The sequence below is a fragment of the Lissotriton helveticus genome, chromosome 4_1 (assembly GCF_964261635.1).
Source record: "Lissotriton helveticus chromosome 4_1, aLisHel1.1, whole genome shotgun sequence".
NCBI lineage: Eukaryota > Metazoa > Chordata > Amphibia > Caudata > Salamandridae > Lissotriton > Lissotriton helveticus.
The window spans coordinates 337580958-337602023 of NC_136063.1; positions in this window are offsets into that span (position 1 = coordinate 337580958).

The following is a 21066-nucleotide window of genomic DNA, read 5'->3' on the forward strand; positions in this document are numbered from 1 at the left end:
GAGTACAGAGAGCTGCTTGATCCAGTCTTGGTTAGGTGTTGAGTGGTTGCGGGGGGAAATCAGAAGGAATTCTGTTTTGATGGTATTTAACAACAGATGATTAAGTGTTAGGCAATGTTGAGTTGTCAGAAGTGCATCATTTTGAGTTTTTATGTCGTCAGGAGAGGAGATCTTGAAATACAGTTGTGTGTCATCAGCATACATATGGTATTGAACGTTTGAGCCATTCAGAATATTCGAAGGAGGTTCCATGAAAAGGTTGATGAGCGTGGGTGACAGTGCAGAACCTTGAGGTACTATAATAGTGACCGGGGTACTGGTTATCCAAGAAAGAAGCAAACCAATTTAAGACAGGGCCCGATACTCATGTAAATCGCTCTGATACCTCCGGGTCTAGCCAGCGCTATATAAAATCTTTTAAATAAATAATAAATAAATAAATAAACTCCATCCTACATTGAAGAATAGTAATCAAGTTTTCATGTTTAATGGTGTCAAATGCTGAGGAAAACTTAAGAAGGTATAGAAGACAAGAAACATTTTGATCAAGGGATCTCAAGGCGTCAGCAACAATGTGAGTTAGTGTGGTTTCAGTACTGTACCCTGTTCTGAAACCTGACTGGTAAAGGTCAAGGAGCAGAAATTTCTCAATGTGGTTGCTGAGCTGTGTGTGGATGCATTTCTCGAGTAATTTCGCTAAAGTCATGATGCTGGTGATCGGACAGAAATTATTGGGATCCGCTAAGTCAGCATTCGTCTTTTTGGGGATGGGAGTGACTTGCCCCATTGAGGCAGGCAGGAATTCTTCCCTGTAAGAGAGATTCTTGAATGATCCGGGCCCAGTGTGGAAGAATGGCAGAATTTAGGTCTTTGAGAAGCTTAGCGGGAAGAGGATAGCTGAAGTGGTTAGAGGGTTTTGGAGACACCAGAGAAAGTGCAAGCTCCGCATCATCCTGGAGCAGGAGAGAATTCCAAGAAGCATTGTTTTTAGGAGAGCAGACTACGGGGTGGGACAGTGAAATCACTGCCTTAGGTACACCAAATGCAGTGGAGCTCAAGGACCACCGGTTTGGTGTAGAATATTGCATTTCAAGTTCAATTTTCCTTGCCTTCTCCGAGAAGTGAGCTGAGAAGTCCTCATCACAGGGGCAGGAGATCATAAGTGCCTCTATATGGTTTGTAGTATGAGTAGCTTGTTTGATAATTTCAAACCGTTTCTTGGGTCTGTTTTTAGCGGTGTCAAGCTGGGCCCTAAAGTGATCTGACTTCTCACTGCGAATATGTTTGTTGTATGCGCTTCTCATCATCCTTAACTGATTAAGGCTTGTAGTGGAGGGAGAGTTTCCACATAGTCTCTCAGAAAGCCTTAGTTTACTCCGTTCCTCATTTAGGAATCTATTAAAACAGAGTTTGGATTGTTTGTATCGGAATCCTTTTGAGTTGCTTGGGAGCGATAGAGTCAAATATACTTCATATGGAATTGATGTAGTGATCTGTAAGGTTGTCCAAATTAGACATGTTAGGGGGAGGCTGAAAAAGATTCATGCTAATGGTTTTTAAGTCTCGCCTACGAAGTGCACATGCTCTGTTTAGGACAGAGACCTGTAGCCATCACCACAGCTTTGCGGGCAAAAACGGGCATTTGTTGCACTGGTTGCAATGCAATGCGTGCACATCTTGGCGCTTTCCTTGCGGGAGAGCCTGGCGCCATATGGTCGCACGCTCCCACAAGGGAATTGCGCAGGCCCCCTCCCCCTGCTGCCGCGCGAGGCACGCTTTTAAAAAAAATTTTGATTATCGCTTTCACGGCCGTGCGGCTTTACTGCCACACGGCCAATGATTGTTTAGGTTGCGTTTGTGTATTTGCCCAGTGTAAAGCTGATGTGCTGTAGTAGTGCTTGCTACAAGCAGATGAGAAGGGAGCAGCAGGTTTAAAACACAGCAAGTCTTTCAGAAAATGAAATATTCTCCCTCCCTAGGCCCCTCTTTAATGCTGCAGCAGATGTGCAGAGGCACATAGAGTGAGCACATGGCAACTGCAGCTTTCCCTTGGCAATGTCCTTGAACAGCTGATGGCATACCCTGGTGCCATGTATACACCATTGTAATCTGTTTGACCTGAAAGGCGCTTTAGCCAAACAATAAATACTGCCGACCCCTAGGAGTGTATTGCTCTGAACGGATTCGCCTGATGTGTGTGCTCTCTGCATGTAGTCTTAGGCGCCCATTTGATCAGTCTCGACACGCAGCATTTGCAGAACGTGGCTGGATCTATGTGCATCTTCGTTGTATCAACTGGGGCAGACACGTTAGTTCTTTCCCATGCAGTAGATGCCCTGGGTCCAGGCAACAATCATTTGGTCTATTCATCACAGTATTTAGGATGGCGCCTTGTTGCACCATATTTACAAAGTGACGCCTCTAGGTAGATGCGTCACTTTGTAAACCCCTGCGCCACATTATACCTGCACCAGGTATAATGTATGCAAGGGGGGTGTATTGACGCAAGGAAGGGTCGTAGAAGTGACGCAGTGAAATCTATGAGATTTCACTGCGTCACTTTTAGGACGCCGTTGCGTCAAAATCTTGCGCCTGCCTCACAGCAGGCGTAAGACTGACGCAGGCCCTTTCACATGGGGCTTGCCCCATGTGAAAGGGCGCATTGCTGGAGTTGCGTCACTTTCGTAACACATTCCAGCAATGCGTCACTTTTGCGCTTAACGATACGTCAGAAATACTGACGTATCTGTAACTCCTTACGACATGATGCGTCATACATTAAATATGACGCATCATTGGTGTCGCAAGGAGTGCGCAGTGAAAAGTGACGCATCGCTCTTTTCACGCAGCGATGCGTCACTTTTGATAAATGAGGCCCCATGAATAAGCAGTTTGGGGCAAAGAGGACACTGTGTCAGAGCAACATTTACGCTTGCGCGTTTTCTTGGTGAAAACTGCTGGCAGACACCGTGCAGCAGATAATGCGCAGCAGGGGCCTGGTGATGTCCAAAGAGTTCGTCGGCCGATGGGAGTCAAAGGACTAATTGAGTGTTTTTAATTCCTTGTTTCCTGTGTTACTATCTGATTTCAGTTTGCCCCCTCTGGAAGTGCCAGTGCAGCTTGTTGCTTGGAGCAGTGCCTGGATGTGGGTATATAAGTCATTGGCATGAAATATTTCATGCCCATTTTGGGTCGTTTAACAAAAATAAAGTTTACAAGGCGCTTCGAGATGGCTTGACTAATAACGAGAGTCCTTATAGTGTAAAATCGCCATTTTTCAGGACCTAGGTTTATAATCAGAGAAGAATGCAACAAGCACTGGAATATTAATTAAAAAGCAGACAGCTGGAGTCCGCTTCCATACTGACGTGGAGAGGGGCAACGGGTGGTGTGTGTGGTGGCATCGCCCCCATACGACCGGCTGCTTGTAGCCTTTTTATGGTTAGAGTTGGTGTGCACGGGTGGCATTGAAGTGGCAGCAGGAGATCACTGTGGGCACTAGAAACACTCAGCTTTGCTGCTCTCACTTCCCACATCCCATGATGCCCCCTCCGGCCTAGACACAAAGCACAACAGGTCATCAGTGGCGTGCCAGGGGATTGATTCTCTGAGGCGCAGCCTGACGAGTGAAGAATGTAAGGTTGACACAGGGAGTGTGTGCGGCCTATGACATGCATGGCACGTTATTTCATAAAATATTGTACACTCATCGGGACAAATGTCTGCCAAATAAGTGGTGGACACGTTCTTCTTTTATGCACGTTTCTAAATTGCACCACGTGGTGTGGTAAATGCTTCTTGGCACTGAGAGTCAGTTGTCTCGTATTGAGTTGTCCTCGGGAGGGTGGAGGGACATCATAGCCAGGGTGAAGTTACTTATTAAGCATTAGTGTTTATTTGATATCACTGTGTTAAGCTCTGAGCCGCTTCATAACACTAGAGGACACGTCAAGTATTGTATTGCAATTGCATTTATATAGCTTACTACCCCTGACGAGGAACCCAAGAAGGATTAGTGTTCAATTACTATAGTGAACAAGCATTTACAATGCAATGGTCTTGGCAATATTATAGGTAGAGCTATTGGCATTGCTTATTATTATTATTATTTTTTTTTTTATCCTAAGTAAATGTTATTGTCATTTCTATTGTTAATAGCTTAAGTGTTTGCATATGTGTTACATATTGCATTAGACATATTGCATTAGCTAATAGAGAGTGAGGTAGCATCACGGAGAAAGCGGAACGGCCACTACTGCAAACGGAGCTCATAGGACATGGGCACACCGGGAAAAGGGGGCCATACACGACGGGATGGTGACGCTGTCAAATCGGACGGGACAAACAGCACACAGGACACATCGGACGGGACAAACAGCACACAGGACACATCGGACGGGACAAACAGCTCACAGGACAGAGGGAAACATAGAAAGCAAACACAAAAAGAGAAAATGTAAGCAAAAAATACAAAATGGCTTACCTGCCGGTCCTTGCATCACGGAGAAAGCGGGACGGCCACTACTGCAAACGGAGCTCACGGGCACACCGGGAAAAGGGGGCCATACACGACGGGATGGTGACGCTAACAAATCAGACGGGACAAACAGGACACATCGGACGGGACAAACAGCACACAGGACACAGGGAAACACAGAAAGCAAACACAAAAAAAGAGAGAATGTAAGCAAAAACAATATGGCTTACCTGCCGGTCCTTGCATCACTGAGAAAGCGAGACGATCCTCATGGGAAGACAAAACAAATAATGGCGGACACAACGTTCCAAATTTTTTGGATTGGGGGCGTGTTCGGTGTTCTCAGAATGGGCGTGGCATAAAAGTGGAAAGAAGAACACCGAACACACCTCCAAATCCAAAAAGGACAGAGCCTATTCGGAGGGACAGCTCTCTCCTCCAATGGCTGGCCTCCGTTTAGGAAGCCAGCCAATGGGAGAGAGGCAAAAACAGAAGCGGGACAAATAGTCCACACTGAGAAACATTAAATCTCGGTACTTCCGGTTCTGCCTTCGGCAGACCGGATATTACCTCGATCTAAAAATTAAAGTAATTTAAGTGGTGGATAGGTTAGTCAGTTATTTGGGTTCAGAAGGGTAGCAGAGGGATAGAAGAGGGAAAGAAGTTTGCATTTATATAGCGCTTGTTCCCCCTGATGGGATGTTGAAGCGCTATGTTGTGGCGAGTAGCACGCTACTCCAGATCCCATAAAGGATGCTGAATTTGTATAGTGAAATATGAAAGTTAGAGTGTAGGATATTAGCCAGTTATTTGGATTGAGAAGGTATAGCGGAGGGATAGAAGAGGGAACAAAGGTGTGCATTTTTATGGCGCTTGTTACCCCTAATGGGGTGTTGAAGCATTTTTTTGGTGAGTAGCACGCTACTCCGGAACCCATAAGGATTAGTGCAAGTGTGTAATTTGCTTACATATCGCACTACACCCCTATTAAGAAGTGGACGCAAGGTTACCGGGTGAATATGCTTTTTAGGGTTTCTCAATATTTAATCGGTATGAACCCATTTCACATTGTAAGCGTGACACTGTCACGATCCCTTATATTTCATGAATAAGTTGCTTACGGATAGTTCCGAAACAGTCCGACCAAGCCATCACAACCTTCCTTCCACTGTTCCACGTGGGTCCCAGCCCGCTGGCATGACATGGCCGTGCACTGGCACAGGCGCCTAGAGGCGGGAGAGACGCACTGCTGCCCTCTGTGCAGGGCTATTTCCTTGCGTATAACAGGGTTCGTGGGAGCACCCTCGGGTGAGAGACAGCTAGTGTAGTACTTTTATTTTACTTCCCCAGCCTCCTGGCTTTTTCAAGTTTGATCCAGGCTTGTGTTGAAAAAAATCCACAGCATGGTACCCATTTCAGTGATCGGTCACAGCAAGGCACTTACTGGTGAAACTGTGTCAGACAACTCCTCTTGAGTTGGCCTGAAGGGTGGTTTCCATCGATGCGGAAGAGAAAACATCTAAATCTGTGTTTTAAAAAATGATAACATTTTGTAATTAATGTGTGATCTCTGGTAAGATTGTTAGGAAGTTAATAGTTAAACCATCTCGAGAAGTCACTTCCATGTTGTGCATTTAGCATTTCAAAAGCACCAAAGTGACAAAATATTGAGCCGATACACAAACCCATTGATGCCAATCCATCAAATCGAACACTTTTATTGATACTAAATTAAAATCAGTCAACATACATCCGCATGTTTAGGAGCAAAAGAATAAAATGCACATTTGCCTATTAGAAATAGCATTAACGAAGGTTCACTCGATAAATAATAGCCAAATTCAGACTGCAAACAGATATTAACCAGCATTTGCAATGCAATAGGTCTCGCATTTGCAAAAGATTGAGCGATTGGCATTGTAAATTACAATTCCTTTTGTTTATATGTTTTGAAAATCCGCAAGCAGGGCATAAACACACACTTTGTACTTAAAATTGTTGCTTATGAGAAGCAAGGCTGGCAGTAACTGCGCCTCTTAACTGCCAGTCTTGCTTCTCGTAATCAAGGACTATAAGAACTAAGTGCATGTCTACGCACCGATTGCAAGTTTTCAAAACACATAAATTAAAGGCATTTTCATTCATAATGCCAATAGCTCAAACTCTTGCAGATGCAAGACCTATTGCATGGCAAATGCTTGTTAGATTATTGATGTTGATGTCTCTCAGACTGCAAACCAGCTGTTTGGTTTTAAGCGGGTGACCTTGTCTGAGCAGGACCTTTTCCAAAACGTGAAAGGAGATTTGATGATGATCCGACCAATCAAGGGTATAATGTCATCAAGAAGTATACTGTTGTCTTTAGCTATGATAAGGTCCCGGGTGGCGCCTTTAATGCCGGTGGTTCCATTGCAGGCCTGGATGAGGTTGAAGTTGGAGAGAAAAGCCTTATAAAAGCATACTAGGGTATCATTTGTGTCATTCCAGTGAAGGTTAGAAATTATGGACTTCATAATTTGCTATATGAAGAGCAAATTGTCATCAGATGGATGATATAATGTGGAGCACATTGACAATCTTGCAGATTGTCCAGATTTTTTTCCATATTTATGAGACTAGATGCTCACAGGAGGACATAAGCACCTTTGGAGCCTGTTTCACTGTGAGGCTGGAGCGATGGATGCAGGCAATGCCCCCTCCCATTTTAGACAGTCTATCACATCTGATAATGTCATAATAAGGAGGGATTAAGATGTTGAGCATTGGGGAGCAGGAGTTAGTGATCCAAGTTACTCTAAAGATCAGGAGGTCCAACTGTTGAGAGCAGATGAGATCAGAGATGTCAGCAGCGTGTTTTACAGCTTACCTGCAGTTGGGAAGCATCAATTTGCTATGAGAAAAGGCTGTGATCGCCTCTGGGCGAGAAGAGGTGATCTGAAGACGGTTATCACCATTCACGAATCTGAGGTTAACACTAGGTTCTCTACCAGGGTCGAAGGAGATATTTGGTATGTTGACTGGTGAGTCAGAGGAGCCTTGCCAAGAGCCATTGTACGAAAAAAGAAGAGCATGTATGTCATAATTCGACAACTGAGATAAGAATCTAAGGGGCCTGGAGGGGTGGTTAGGAAGAGGCCGAGTACTCCAGTGTGGGATAGAGAGAAAGGACCTATCCTCCCTGCAGTGTTTAACATTAGATGGAAGGAGGGATAGAATTAGCAAAAATTCGACATCTTCAGGGAGAAGTGTAGGAGGGTCTGCAGGTTATCTCTGACAGTAAGGAGATTGTGCTTGGGGTCTGCCATATTCTCCTCAAACAAAGAGAGACTAACATATTCAGTGTGTGGCCTAGAGCGATATAATGTATGGAGTCCCTTAGGTATGGTAAACAGCCTTTACTCCGAAATTTTTACTTCATAATACATTTTCCACACATTTTTTAGATTGTAAAGACTGTTGGCACACAAGTCTTTACATCGCAAGACAAAGCCACGCATTTGAAGGTAATTCAAAAGAGGGAGATTGAGGGGTCTCCCCCTAAAAATATAACATGTTCAATTACTAAAAAATGTGTAAATGACAAATGGATTAGAATTAATAAATGTATTGAGTTAATGTATACATTTTCAACAGTAGGTGGCAGTGTTACACTGTGATAGTTTCTGAGGCAGCAAGCGTAGTAAAAGTATGCATGGTAGTGGAATGCGTGGTGAAGGTGTTTGTAATGTGAATGAATGTAAATGCACGGTAGCGGTATGTGTTGTGAAATGTGCAATGTAAAGACATGTGTGGTGAAGGAAGGCATGGTAATGTCATACACTCATTAGGGAGAGGGGAGTTGGAAGATATACAGTCACCATCACCCAGATAGCAGGGGGATGCAGTAGTCCGATTGAGTTCCATCATATTAACTCCTCGGGGGGAGGATTAGCATAGATGTCATCCAGTCTCGGTGAAAGAGGTTGAAGGGAACTAACTGGAGGCAGATAAGTGTCAGGTAAGGGAAATTTCACCTGTGGGATGGGGAAAGAAATAGGAGAGGAGATAGGAGGTGAGGTTTTGGGCTAAATAATTTAGTACAGGGTGATGGAAGCACTATGATTGGTGTTACGGGCGCCTAGAGATGCATAATCAGAGCTAACAGGGTAGGGTATTGTGAGTAATACACTCATCATCCACTTCGGAGGATGTCATTTGGGTGGAGATTAGGTGCAGAGTAGTGGAGGCACTAATGTTGGTGCTACGGACACGTTGAGTTAGATAATGTATAGTTTGTAAGTATTACACTCATCCACCGTGTCTGGGGATGTATCAGACTGGAACATAGTGATTGAAGGGGAGGGCGAAGGGGAGGAAGCAACGTGGGAGGGAACAAGAGGTTCCGCAGTAGAGGGTAACTTCATTTCATGTAGACTAGAGATCGAGTTATTAAGTGAGATTGTAATATTCAAAAAGATAATGTCAAAGTGATTAAGATTCAGGTAGGCGGCTTGAATAAGGACGTTGCCATTATTATAGAAAGAAATGGTCAGATCAGCATTGAGAAGGTAATATGACTGGGCCCGATTCACAGAACTAACTTAAGGCAAAATCCTAAACTTACTACCATTTTGGTTTTTACAGAAAGCACTTACTCTTTTTGGCATTCACAGTCTTAAAGTTAGGATTTTTCTCAGTTTAGGAGTAGTAAAGTTTGGACTCCTAACTTTAGGACTCCCGAATGCCTTCTGTGAATACTGAAAGTCTTAAAGTTAGAATTTTTCTTAGTTTAGGAGTCCTAAAGTTAGGAGTCTTAACTTTAGGACTCCTAAACTGAGAAAAATCCTAATTTTAAGACTTTCGGTTTTCACAGAAGGCATTTAGGAGTCCTAAAGTTAGGAGCCCTAACTTTAGTACTCCTAAACTGAGAACAATTCTAACTTTAAGTCTTTCGGTATTCACAGAAGGCATTTAGGAGTCCTGAAGTTAGGCCTTCTAACTTCTGTGAATACCGAAATGAGTAAGTGCCTACTATGAATACCAAAGGGAGTAAGTGCCTTCTGTGAATATCAAAATGGTAGTAATTTGAAGATTTTGTTTTAAGTTAGTTCTATGAATCGGGCCCACTATTCGGAAGCCGTGAGGGGTTTTGCACAAGGGTTTGGAACACTTCTGGATGTGTAGAACATAAGGTCTGTAATCACAACACCCTTTGATGAGCAGAAATAGGTATCAGAGATAAGTGGTTCAGGACAACGTAGAGTAGATTGTGTTTAAAGTACTTAGTTGCTTTCTTCAGAGGTTGAGGGGATAGACAATCCTAAACCCATAAGGCCTATCTAAGTCAGGTGGTCCGATGCGCTCATAGTAGATAGAGCCATGGTGAAGAAAGCGAGGAAGGACAGCAGGGGAGAGAAAAAATCACGCCCTATGTGGGTATGGTCACTAAAATCAATTTTCAGTCAACTAAATTTTAAGTGTGCAATATTCCATTCTGGAGTTCCATATTAGACTGTGATGTATTCCTATAGGTTCTGAATCGATCCCCCTATTCCTGACCCTATTCTGGTTAAACAAACCAACAAGTTAACTAACAGTCAGCCCATGAGGCAGAAAACCCCCATGATGCAGATACCGTTATCTGACGCAGTCACACTACGGCACAGGAACGTGTTATCTGATTAGGTCATAACGCTTGCGATCTAATTAGACAAGCGATATTCCTCCAGTCCCTGATAAGGCATACGGAGTTCTCATAACAAATCAAACCTATGACAACCTGGGCAAAACCCTGCGGCCATTGTTTTGATTTCACCGAGAACTTCAGCAAAAGAATGTGCTAACGAGCAAGTCGTATGACATCCTTATTGACGTATCTATGTCCATCCTTACGTCAATCTCGGCACCTTAAAGGTATAAATATTACCGATATTGCCCTATGCAAACACACGCGGTGGTGACGAGACGGAGCAGCCATACTTGCCGAAGCCCAGAGCAGAGCAGACCCCGCTGGCGCAGCCCCGCCTTCCTGACGCGCTGAGAGAAGCTGCTTTCTCCTGCCGAGAAATCCAGCACCGGCGTTTCTGGGTAGCCCTCGCAGGCAGCCTGGAATATCGAGACCAGAGACGAGAGATACCATCCCTCATTCAACCTAGATTCCAGGTACAGAACTGAATAACCCCTCACAGAGAATTCTTTAGTTATTCACTTGGCAAAAACAAACTTAACTTAAACTGTAACTTTCTATTCCCGCCCACGTATTAGGCTTAGGTCAGGTACACGGGGTAGGCGTATTTAGAAACACCAGTTGAGTACGTTTAGTCAAATGTATATGTGTATGTAATATATTTTATTCATTTTAAAACATCTTATGGCTTAGAAACCATATCAATGTTTTTACAGTATTATTTTATACTATTGCTTTTAATGTATGCACTTTACTTAGCTATAAGTATTGCAATAATATCGATCCATTTCTCTTGTATGAGAAAAGAGACTGATCAATAAATAACATCTTTTTATTGAACACGCCCGTCTCTTCCTTTTCTCTACAATCTGATGAGACTAAGAATGCACGTACTGACTGAGTAAAATAAATTGCCTTTTGTTCACACGACTCTCGAGATATACTCTTGATTAGGGGAGAGCAAAGTTGTCATGTTCTATGGTTGTCAGAAACTAAATCCCTTCTTGTCTAATCAGGGAAGTTAAGTCCTTCCTGAACATTCGAGAAAGTTTCTAGTGAACTCTGAGCTAGCTGGCAAACCCAAAACTTTAAGTCTAGTATCGACAGTAGTAGACCTAGTTAACGTCTGGTCTAGGCCTTTACTGCTGTAGGAATTATTCCAATGCGCAGAGCCTATTGGGATGATAGGAACTACACTACATGGCGCCCAACGCGTTTGGAAAGGGCGATAAAACTAACGTAAGACATTTAGAGTAACTCAGTCGTGCTTTCTCACTCAGACCCCTTTTCCCATAATACTCCAAAGACGTCTGGAGTGGGTGAAAGGTTATATCCGCCAGACCTCGCAGGAGGGAACTCCTATGTATGGTTCTTGGTATAAGTCAACGTTGAAGGATACACTGTTCCAAAATATTGGGCATCTAATCTTTGTTTCCATAAGAAACCTGATCTGCAAACAAACAGAATAACCATCCTGTCGGTAAAAGGGTAGACAGTGATGAAGAAAGAGAGGCAGTTAGATTAGCAACTGAACTCGCAGCAGCTGATGCTACCATGCAGGAAGCAGACCCGAATATAATACTCATTCCGGTCATCAAAAGGAAATCTATAACCATAAAACTTATAGAAAATGGACTGACACCTAGAGGTGGTACAGTCATATTCGTAATTGAGGCACACGAATATCGGCAGACAGAGGTATACTATTCATGGATAAATTTTCCAGCAGCAAATCCTGTAACAAAGTACTTCCACTATTACAAAATAGAGGAACCTCCTGAAACGTACACTCCTTTCGAGGAGGTGGAAGTACCACTCAAATTTCAAGAGCATTTGCTCTTATTTGATGGCGCCCTAAAACATAATAATCACATCACCAGGCTCGGTCCTTTAGGTAGACCAGGAGCAACGTGGCCGGTCCTAGCCGGATACACACCACATCCAGACATTGACGGGATGTCTGCAGCTAACCTGTTAACACAGCTAAAACAATTAATAAAAATACATAGACAATTAGTCCAGTATGTGATGCGGACTTCAACAATTCAGCCAGCGATTAAACTCCCACAGCTGACCCCTCACCAGGGGAACACAAATAAAATTACACTACAGAACATCCAGTCCTGCCTAGGTAAAGTACCGGCTAAACGGGAACAAATACCATTCTGGCTAGCGCAGAAAATCACCCAAATAGAGGCGGTGTTTCCAGACACTACCCCGCTAGAAAAGCACAGGATTCTGACTATCTGTCTTCCAATGGGAATCGCACCACACATTGAGGACTGTGACACTTGGGGTACAGTCTTTGCTTCCATCTACACAAAAACGCACGGTGTTCCATCCATTTCGGTAATACCAGACGTGCTAAAACAAATTCAAGATGAATATGGTCCAGAACCCGCTTTAACTCTTGGTATGAAATTACTGAAAGACTTCAAGCAGGTCTCGGCTATATTATTAGCCAACATAAAAGGCGAAGCAGCAAACATGGCGATCCGCCAGAGGTTAAAAGAGACAGATATAGCAGACCAACCAGCTGAAATTGCCAGAATCATAGAAAAATCTTATGAGGAACTAGGTAGAGATAGTTTAGGTGGAATACCAGTAAAACCGCAACTAATTGAAAGTCCTGAAAAAATATTTTTTAATAATAATTCTACATCACCAAAAAAGAACTGGGATGGAAACAAACAATCCAATCCTAAAGAAAAGAAATTCCAGTCCCGAGGAAGGTCTCCTAGGCGAAGAGAAAAATCTCCGAACCAAAGACACAGGTCACCTCAGAGTGACCCCTCTGGGAAAAGATATAACCTTAGAAATAGGGATAATATTAAAAAACCTGATAGATATCAAGACATTGATACACGTCCCTCTCAATCTTTTCAGACTTCCTCGCAGAAATCGGAAAGAAGAGGACGATCAGAACAAAGAGAAGAGCACGCCAAGTCCAAAGACAAGGAACCTGCTCAGCTAAAAAAGAAATTACAATTTCCAAAAAAGAAGGTAGCCAGTATCAAGGTAGTTAACAATGCCGAGAATACTGAGGACACAACTGAAAAACGGAGAATGGGCTCAGACAATGCTAGACAGCGCAGCAGAAGTGAGCATAGCTCGCAAAGTCCTTATGAATCATCTGGAGACAGTAGACACGAATGAATATCTTCAAGTGGAAACTGCGGACACCAGAGTTAGCAAACCTCACAAAATATACTAAATAACATCGGTATAGAGGGGGATAAGACTAGAAAAATAAGGGGACTATTTTGGGATAATCTCTCCAAGGGCTATGATATCCTTCTAGCTGAAAAAGACTGGCCACCAGAGTTTGTCAGGGAGTGCCCTCATGGCGAAGAAATAATTATGCCTGCCTTCTCAAATCAAATTCCAATTCATAAAAAATACACACTTGCTAGAAAGTGGGCAGTGGCTCTAGCTCCTGCTTTATATAAAAATCACGTGGGATGGGATGAGGACTCTCCTCCTCACAAAATCCAGTTAAAATCACAACCAACTGCACAAAGGCAGTACCCAATTAAGCAAGAAGCTAAAAAACAGGTAAATGAAATACTAGATCAGCTAGAATACCAGGGGGTGATTGAAACTTGCACCTCACAAATGAACAACCCTTTGTTTCCGGTCTCCAAACCAGACAATTCATACCGTCTAGTTTTGGATTACCGACACCTTAACACATGTTGCAAAACTTTTGCAGTGCAAAACTCACATAGTGCTGCACTAATGAATAACATAGTGCGCAAAAAATACAAAACAACATTAGACATCTCTAATGGATTCTTTTGTCAAAACATAGCACCAGAGAGCAGATATTTAACTGCATTCTCAATAAATGGCACTCAAAAACAATTCTGTCGGTTAGCCCAGGGGTACAAGAACAGCCCGGGGGTATTCTCAGCGAGAGTAACAGAATTACTACAAATATATGATGATGAAGCATTATCTTATGTCGACGACATTTACTTAACAGATGATGACTTGGAGACTCACTTGAAAAGAGTGAACACCATAATACTTGGGTTCGCAGCAGAGGGTTACAAATTCAACTTTAAAAAATCCAGAATTGCCCATCTGACAGTCCTGTTCTTAGGATATGAATTATCAAGTGAAGGCAAAAGCCTGGCTGACAATTTCCTAGAGAAATGTGCCGTAATCCAAGCACCTAGAAGAATTAAAAAATCTAGAATATGAAAGAACATTCCCTCTGCCAGCCGACATTCTGCCTTTACGACATTACGCCTGTGTAATTTATACAGACGGACATGCTCAACCCCCCGTTTGGGGAGGACAGGCATACAACCCCACATGTGGGATTATAAAAGAAGTGTGGCGCGGAGGTAAACTAAAACCTCTATTAACAAAAACACACTCAGTAGAAACTAATTCAGAACAACAGACTGAAATAATGGCATTGAAAATGGCGCTAGATAATGCGGATCGCGAATTCCCGACACTTATAGTGTCAGATTCCTATTACTGCGTCAAATCATATAACAAGGATTTGCAGACATGGATTCAAAACGGTTACAAAGATGACACAGATGCAACAATAAAGCAGAAAATGCTTTGGGGACAAATAGCTCTTTTACAAAAAGAACTACCAAAGACTCACGTGACACACTCACTGAGTCATCAGCGTGATGGCGTTCACGTTGCAGGGAATTCATTGGCTGAGACAGCCACAGCGGCAGCCACTAAATCGGCTCCCGTAGTTCGAAAAAAGCGTACATTAAAATACATTGACGGTGAAACAGTACTGGCGGTGAAAACGTCATCAAAAGGCGACTGCTCAGCGTTACCGATCAACTATCCACTCAATTATACATACATAATCGATGCAAACTCCGCCCCTTTTGCTCGAATCCCTGGAGTGGGGGATAGAGTGATTCCAAACATGGACAGGAGAAACTTGTTAATCGCAGACGCACATATGGGCGAGGGTCTCAGACACCTAAAACTAAAAGATTCTCTGGAAGAATTACAATCACGGTACTGGTGGCCAGGCATGAGCCTGCGTCACACCATGTTTGTAAAAAACTGCCCAAACTGCAACAGAGATCGCAGTGGGGAGAGAAACAGTTTAATACCTCGTCGTTTTACTCCAGAAAAAATCAAGAGTAAAAAGGAAGGCTTGCGATTAACATATACAGGCTAGTTTACACTTATAATGTAGATCACCAGCACTCGGCTGACGTCTGGACTGTTATACAAAGATTTGCGAGTCTAAATGGCATATACGCTAAGAGCATGCTACGTTTGACCATTGTTTTCACTCTATCCCTCCAGCCTGAGGGGAAACATGACCAAATGAGCATAGCCCAGCGGGAATCTTCTCACTTCCTTCCTGAGGGTACGGGATGGTGTAAAGAAAAAACCAAGGCATAAAGCAATCTATAACGGAAAAGGTATTAGGTTCGGGAGCTGGGTGGGTCAAACATCTAATAAGTGTCCAACGTAGTCTAAATAACTTGCCAAGAAATTCTCTGAAGGGATTCAGTGCGTACGAATTATTATTTGGAACTAGGATGTTGATCTCTGACATTGATAGTCAGACTTCAGTGGTGAAAGAAAAAAGCTTTGATATCAAAGACCGTTTGGCTATTTTGCAGGACTTAAACAAAACAAGAAAAGACCTGAGCAACATAAAATTGAAACAACAGCCAACAACCACTGAAGAACCACCACCTGTCCCAGCAAGACCTGTCTGGATTCCAAAAGTCGGGGATCTAGTCAGGGAAAAGATCGCGGTAAAGAAGGAATTTGGGCCTTCTTACAGAAAAGCAGTTCCTGTCTTGTCTGTCAACGGGACAAGATCAGTTGTACTACCGCCACTTGCTGGAAAAAAGGAGAACCGAGTTGTATCCATCGACCTGGTAAAACCACAACATGTGGCCGATAACAAACAGTAGGCCAAGTGGACTCCCAATAAGTAGCAGAACACCAAGGTTTGCTACCAGTACAGAGGTCCTAAGGAAGAGGCTCATCACATTCGAAACGCCTACAGAAGAACAACAAGGACTATGCAACAATGCAATAGAACTCAGACCTCTGAAACCCCAAATAAAAACATTTAGCAGAGACACACCAATCTATAATGAAGTACCAAGCGAAAATGCAAGAAACAGAAATCCTGAACCAATTGGAACAATTGACAGAACTGCACCCGGCTACTTCATAAACTTCGATGATTCCTCTGAAGGCTTCAGCGAATCAAAGACACAGCCATCATCAAAAAACTTTAAAGATAAAGCTAAAGAACTTTTGAAACAACTGAAAGAAACATATCTGATTTCTCCATGGATTGAATTTTGGGTGGGTTTTGGTGCATTTATCCTCATACTTTGGCTCATCATGATACTAACTTTGGGACGCTTCATTGAGGGAAATTATGCAAAAATGGACACAGCAAGTCAGAAAATCAACTTAATCCTCAAACCACACACATCTTCACACATCGAGAAAAGAGAACTTTCTTCAGTCAACTTCACAGCCAATCCGATACCTGGTGGGGTAGCCTGGGACAACACTGACTATGAAATTTATGGTCCGGTCGAAATCCTGAAATATCCACACCAAATTAAGATCTCATTGAGTGACTTTGCAAAACCAAGCTCATTTGCTGATGATTGGGACTTCGAAAGCATTAATAATATGATGTCTGACTTAGTAATGTCTGCTAAATTTACCAAACATGATTATTTGCAGGGTTCTACAAATTATGATAGTATGTACTGTTATAACCACTATGGTAACCATTTTTTACATAGATCTGCACAACCTAGAAATGTTTTAAATTATAATCAATGGGAACATTGTGCAACCCCTCCAAAAGGAAGCTCAAGGACCTTCTATGACAAATATTCATACTTTTCAGGTTTTAACACAAGTAATGCTGAAGCATTCTATTTTACATTGTCAAACAAGACAGGGACAAAGACCATGATAACCAACACAAAATTGATATATTCAGACTCATTCTTTGAAAAAATGAATACTTTTGGTTTTGATTATTGGGACAAGAATGTTGAATTGAAAAGTGTTTGGGGTACAAAAGAATGGCAAGTGCAGGGCATAGAATCTATGTTTAGAGCCTGCATGATCCCAGAACAAATGATATTTTTAAATGACACTGTTCAACAAACCACCTGTCTTGGCCTAGCCAAAATCAAAGACTTAAATAAACCGTCTATTCCAAAGCCAACAATGTTCAGCAATAGCTCTACAGAGGAAGAGATAGACGTAAATTATGTATTAAACCAAAACAGAACACATCCTGATTGGAAACAGTGGTTGCTCTGGCCCACAGATACAAATAACTGTCAAGATAGATTCCTGAACAAAACACAGGGGTTCAAAATGACCAGGCCAGACCCTAGATATCCCCAAAGACATCACCCAGGGATAATAACCACCTACAGTGTGGGCAAATTATGCCTTCAATGGCTACAAACTTCCACACTGGCAGAAATTAAACAACACCTAACTTTACTTGCTGATGGTGCTGACTTGCGTGATTTTATTATGGGACCGCGCAAACAGCGTCAAAAACGTTTCATAGCAGCCTCTGTATATGCAGCATACAATGAGGCCTGGAAGGTTACTCAAATTGAAACAGCAGAGAGAATACGGGAAATTGACCGTATTAATTTGGAAAAATCACTTTCTGTAGTGGACAATGGGTTAATGACTCTGTCCTCCAGAATTTTTTCTTTGGACAGCATTGTGTCTTCAGCAATCGACATATTGACGCAAGACTTACTGTTATTACAACACGGTCAGTCCCAATTGCGCTCTATTGTACAGCTTGGCTGGACGTTACAAAATCTGCGTTCAGGCTATGTGCCTTGGCGTTTAATCAACACAACGTCACTATTCCAAATCTTTAACCTTACTGATAGACAAATCAGTATGGCACAAAAGGGTGCTGATTATACAATCTTGAGCATTGAAAAACTCGAAAGATTACCAGTGACAATGTCAGAACGACCTGTCAGTGAATGGATAATACATGGGATAATAAATATTCCAATCTCAACCTTCAGGTTTCAATACTGCCAAAAATATATACAGGCTGGCATGTACGAGAAATTGGGAAAGGGGTACATTAAAACAACATGGAACCTGCCTATTCACATGCATGTGTCAGTAATAAAGGACAGAAAGTGTTCCTTAGTGGCGATAATTGTGCGATGTCACTAAGCGGCACGCTTCTGTGTAACGGAATTAGTTTGCATGGAGCCTGTGAAGGGAATATATACAACCTTTCATGTCACCAGCAAGGCGCACCTGCAACAGAAATAGAACCATTCTTTCAAAGACTCTATAATGGGAGTTACATTCTAATTGTAGACCGCAGATGTTGTAGTCTTATGCCCGGGACTCCTTATCTAGTCACTACGACTGCGAAGGTCAAGTGCTGTGGACGCTCATTGTTCCCCAGCTCCTTTCCAGACAGGGAGGCAAGGGCATGGCCCAATTTGAAAATTACTTCTATTCGAATAGATACTTTAAGCAGAATGAAAACAGTGCTTCTTCAGACGCCTACAAGGCTCACGTCATCAAAAGAAACGTATGATCTACAAGTCGCAAGGACGACTGCAGAGATACATTCATTGTTATCAACTAATTCCCCCATACATTTCGCAGAAATACTAAACGAAATCTTAAATATTTCTGATACCAATGGGGTCTCAAAGGTATTTAAGACAGTATTTTCGATGGCATTAACACCATTCAAAGCCATACTGGGTATTTTTCCAGATTTCGTCCATTCGATTTTTGGCGGACTTCCCCTGATCTTGGGACTAATTGCAGGAATCCTATTCTTGGTCCTTATTTTTCGGTATGGCAACCCATGTCACAGACAAAACTCTTGCGACAAGGGAAGAAACAATCCTAGCCATTGGATACCGGGACCGGATATCAAAAATCCTGGGACTCTCCCGGCTTAGAGACCTGAACATGACTTGGTTTCTATCATTTCGACCAATGTGGCAAAGATGTGTTTTACCTGTATTAAGGTGTCTGCTATGCGGAGAAGAATGCGTGTTAGACACCTGTCTGACGCTACAATCGGATGCGCCAATGGATGCAGAAACATTGTTGAGCCCGATCAAGGTTCATGCTTTGTGCTGCCCTCAAAGGCTACCAATCCTGATGACGGCATTCGTGGAAGCTTCACCACTACGATTGATGGGTAGTGAAGTTCAAGATGAAAGCAGCATCGATCAGGTACGACCTTCTGTCAGCAATGCAAATCAGAATGTCAATGGAAACAATCATGCGCACGAATGCATGATTACACCTATTTCCGAGTTAGTGGAACTTTCCCAGGAAGCTGTTGACAGCTTTTTCGAAAGCCTAAATGATATGATGTTCTCACCAGAGCAGAAATAGAGACTTTTGAGCAAGCTCCCACACGGCGTTCCCTGAATTCGGCCTTCAACTTTAAAAATAAAGTCACATGAACAATTTTTCCTCCAGTTCACGGACAGCAATTTTTCCGGAGCCCCAAAATATTTTTTCATATTTTTCGGGACACTATCTTCTGCTTAAAGTAAGAACTATTCTTAAAGAACTAAGGTTTCAAAATTTTAGATAGCTTATAGACATTAGCTGCCCGCTGGTATGTTCATAAATATTTTATTCTGTGATGGAATGGTCTCGAACTTTTCTTTCTGTATTAAGAGCCATTTCATGTGTAAATTCTCATATACCAATAGCAATAATGTATACAAATGCGTGATTACCTTAGCATTATTATACAGCTTGAGTGCATACAATACATATGATTGCAACTTTTCCGTATATTTGAAAATTTCAAGATGCATTTATGTATTTTGGGGTGGTAAGGTATACACAATACTCTATAGTATGTTGTACTATGTTTTACTATGCATAGATTAGTAAATATGACCATAGTTAGCGTGGAGTGGGTGTGATGTATTCCTATAGGTTCTGAATCGATCCCCCTATTCCTGACCCTATTCTGGTTAAACAAACCAACAAGTTAACTAACAGTCAGCCCATGAGGCAGAAAACCCCCATGATGCAGATACCGTTATCTGACGCAGTCACACTACGGCACAGGAACGTGTTATCTGATTAGGTCATAACGCTTGCGATCTAATTAGACAAGCGATATTCCTCCAGTCCCTGATAAGGCATACGGAGTTCTCATAACAAATCAAACCTATGACAACCTGGGCAAAACCCTGCGGCCATTGTTTTGATTTCACCGAGAACTTCAGCAAAAGAATGTGCTAACGAGCAAGTTGTATGACATCCTTATTGACGTATCTATGTCCATCCTTACGTCAATCTCGGCACCTTAAAGGTATAAATATTACCGATATTGCCCTATGCAAACACACGCGGTGGTGACGAGACGGAGCAGCCATACTTGCCGAAGCCCAGAGCAGGGCAGACCCCGCTGGCGCAGCCCCGCCTTCCTGACGCGCTGAGAGAAGCTGCTTTCTCCTGCCGAGAAATCCAGCACCGGCGTTTCTGGGTAGCCCTCGAAGGCAGCCTGGAATATCGAGACCAGAGACGAGAGATACCATCCCTCATTCAACCTAGATTCCAGGTACAGAACTGAATAACCCCTCACAGAGAATTCTTTAGTTATTCACTTGGCAAAAACAAACTTAACTTAAACTGTAACTTTCTATTCCCGCCCACGTATTAGGCTTAGGTCAGGTACACGGGGTAGGCGTATTTAGAAACACCAGTTGAGTACGTTTAGTCAAATGTATATGTGTATGTAATATATTTTATTCATTTTAAAACATCTTATGGCTTAGAAACCATATCAATGTTTTTACAGTATTATTTTATACTATTGCTTTTAATGTATGCACTTTACTTAGCTATAAGTATTGCAATAATATCGATCCATTTCTCTTGTATG